This window comes from Branchiostoma floridae, chromosome 6 (genome assembly GCF_000003815.2).
Source record: "Branchiostoma floridae strain S238N-H82 chromosome 6, Bfl_VNyyK, whole genome shotgun sequence".
Taxonomy (NCBI): domain Eukaryota; kingdom Metazoa; phylum Chordata; class Leptocardii; order Amphioxiformes; family Branchiostomatidae; genus Branchiostoma; species Branchiostoma floridae.
This window is the reverse complement of record NC_049984.1, coordinates 17,218,062-17,221,990: the sequence shown is the minus strand read 5'-3', so window position 1 is coordinate 17,221,990 and position 3,929 is coordinate 17,218,062.

Sequence of the window (3,929 nt, the reverse complement as noted above, 5' to 3'; positions counted from 1 at the left end):
GGGAAATCTTATTGGTTGTGTACTGTATTTTCATATGCAATAATTGATTTGATAACCTTATGAAACTATTTGTGGATAGAAGAGGGGAACAACAGACGATAAACCTAATAGTGAGTGAGAGAGTAAGTTATCGATTTGGGATAAGTTTTTGAAAAATGAATAAAATTGTGCCTTCTACATAATTTCTACCTGATAAAAGGACATTGTTGGGTGAAACTTAAACCACATTATATCAGGGACAGGCAAAAACACACAACAATTCAGATACTAATTAATCATTTACCAAAGGGCAGACAAATTTATCTGAACAAAGGTTACAAATTACAGTTTCAGTCACGTGAACTTCATTATGCACAAACCCGTACAAAACATTACGATGGTGTCACATTTTGTCAAATTTTGTCCACATTCAAGGTAATATGGACTTTATCTGGCAAAAAGTTTTCGCCTAAAATCTTATCTGAAATTACTTTCCCTTTTGGGCCAGATTTAAAACTCATTTGACATGGAACAATCTTGTATTCACTGTTTTTGTGTTACTATTTGCAAATCTTGCTTAAAAAAGTTTGTTTTTTTGCACAAGTTTTGATGTTTTTTTGTGTTACAAACTTAGTAAGGTCTTAAGTGTATCACCAGCTATAACTGAGTTGAGGAAGTTCTGTGAAATCATACAGTTAAAGAACAAAACACCCATTACATTGCATTGTAATATGGGTGGTCTGAACCACAAACTGAAGTTTCTGCTTAAGTCTGGGGTTTAAATACGACAAAATGCAGACAAGCTATTGGCCGCGCAGGCCTTGGGGGACCCCAGACTTCAGTCTGGGCACAAACTGTCATGGACTCTGTCCTGACATGTTGAATACTGAAGACGAGCACAATAAGACCACAAGTGAGACCACCGAATACAAACCACAACCTGTTATGTACAAAGTACGAAAACTGCAAAAGTCAATGTTCAGAGCATGGAAACTGCACAAACCTTACTACAAACCTCATACAAACCCTCATACAAAACGTGAAAGCTACATACTATGAACAAAGACCTCTATGCGACCTACGTACTATGAACAAACTGGACGGTTTGGGGGAACCACTGAGATCCTAAGTCTTCAACCTGGTTAAACCCCCCGTAAAATCTAACCTGCGTCTGAATGAGTCCGCGGCTGCCTGACGTCCGAGAGGCGACCGCAGCCGTGGACTGATACGGCCACGATCTCGGTGGTTCCTTTTGCTTTTTACTCTAAAGTTTATCATGCTGAAATGAAATGTACATGTGTTGTATGATTTGTAAGCTGCGATCATGATTGGCCTTTAGAGTGCTACCATCATCAAGTGTGGTGTAACGGTTAAAGTGAAAGTGGCCAGTCGTTAAAGAGGTTCATCAGTCACGTATGAATACAGTTAATAGAATCTTCAATGGTATTCTTCAAATAGTGCAGACGTTCTGCAAGACATAAAAAATTTGGAGGTATGTCTCTATACCCTAAAAAAAGTCACTGTTGACAGAATGTTGTCTTAACTGAAAGTGGCCAGGAGCTAAAAAGTCCCAGATTTAATCCCCTGTCATGCCTCGATGATATGTGCTATGAATTGATATTTCTTCAATGAAGCCTACAAATTAGTCTAACAGTAGGCTCTGTTAAACTCTTAAACCGTAAATACATGCCATTTTTACCCAATTTCTGTCCTGCAGTCCACATATCAACCCACAAATCTAGATAGCCAAGGATTGAACTGTTATGCTGTGTATTTTCATATCCATGAATTTATCTACCAGCTTGATAAAACTATTTGTACATACATGTAGAAGTGGGGAACAACAGAATGATGATAGACCTGATAGTGAGTGAGAGTAAGTTACCGATTTGGGATAAGTTTTGGGAAAATGAATATAATTGTGCCTTCCTCTTAACTTCTACCTGATAAAAGGACAATGTTTGGTGCAACTTAAACCGAATCATGTCAGGGACAGACAAAAATACACAACATTCAGATACTAATTAATCATTTACTAAAGGGCAGGCAGTGTATCTGAACAAAGGTTACAAATTACAGTTTCAGTCACGTGAACTTCATTATGCACAAACCTGTACAAAACATCACAATACTGTCAAATTTTGTCAAACTTTGTCCACATTCAAGGTGAGATGGACTTTATCTGGCAATAATTTTTCACCTAAAATCTCATCTGAAATTACTTTCCCTGTTGGGCCAGATTTAGAACTCATTTGACATGGAACAATCTTGTATTCGCTGTTTTGTGTAAGTGGCTACATTTAAAACTTTGTACAAGTTTTGATGTTTTTTTGTGTTACAAACTTCACAATAAACTAAATGAGTACCTAGTGAGGTCTAAAGTATATCACCAGCCATAACTGAGTTGAGGAAATTCTGTGATATTGTACAGTATTAGGAGAAATCACTTATTTTTTATATTGTAATATGGGTGATCCAAACCACAAGCTGAAGTGCCTGATTAAGTCTGGGGTTTAAATACGACAGAATGCAGACAAGCTATTGGCCGCGCAGGCCTTGGGGGACCCCAGACTTCGGTCTGGGGACAAACCGTGTCATGGATTTTATCCTGACATGTTGAATACTGAAGACGACACAATAAGACCACAAGTGAGACGCACCGAATACAAACCACAACCTGTTATGTACAAAGTACGAAAACTGCAAAAGTCAATGTTCAGAGCATGGAAACTGCACAAACCACAAACCTTACTACAAACCTCATACAAACCCTCATACAAAACGTGAAAGCTACATACTATGAACAAAGACCTCTATGCGACCTACGTACTATGAACAAACTGGACGGTTTGGGGGAACCACCGAGATCCTACGTCTTCAACCTGGTTAAACCCCCCGTGAAATCTAACCTGCGTCTGAATGAGTCAGCGGCTGCCTGCCGTCCTAGAGGCGACCGCAGCCGTGGACTGATACGGCCATGATCTCGGTGGTTCCTTTTGCCTTATATTCTAAAGTTTATCATGTTGAAACAAAATGTATGTATTGTAAGCTGCAATCATGAGTGGCCTACCATTGTCCCAAATGAGGGCAGGATGCCTATGGCTTAGTGTATGGCATTGTGTGATGTAATGGTTACCTTATTTTATCTATTAAAATATCACTCAAATTCAAGTATGCACCCCCAATATGCTGGGCAGGGTAAGCTCCAGACAAATTTGCCAGACTGAAAGGTAGAATGGAGAAGCCAGAATAAAGTATGCACCCCTTTTCCATGGATCTTGACCAGATTTTGGACAGGATGAGTTCAAATTTATGGTGTTTCTTTTCTAATCTCTGGACAATTTTGGTTACATGTAAATCAAGGCCTTAAATTCATACAAATTCACTTGTTTTCCCCGCCGGCAAAGTTGTGGGTTGTCCATGCATCACAAGATTCAGCCTTGCGCAAATTTGGGAGCACAGCAGAGGTACAATTCATTCATACAAGCCATGTATGTACATAAAAGCAATGTCTGCATTTTTCCCATGTGGATTTACACCAAGGAGGTTTTGAAATTAAAGATCATTCCTAGATTTAATGCTGAGTGAGTGAGTGAGTGTGTGTGTGTGTGATCTTTCATTCAGTAGATGATGATTGATGAAGTGAGATGCTTGATGCAAACAAGCATTTGATCTTCATCCCTTGAGAAGGGACAGCAATACTAACTCTCTTATCTAGTCAGAGGAAAAAAAATTGAACTAACCTGCTTTTTCCCTTCTAGAAGACTTGCATGTATAATGTTACAAATTTGAATGTTACTGACATTGTCCAGATTGGTACAATAATCAGGAAATCAGAAATCAGATATGAAAATAAACTTTGATCTCTGATATTGGTAAGCAAATGTTCTTAATCACAGTATTTAGAAATATACAAATACTCAGAAGTTGGTGTCAGCCTCTGAGATCAG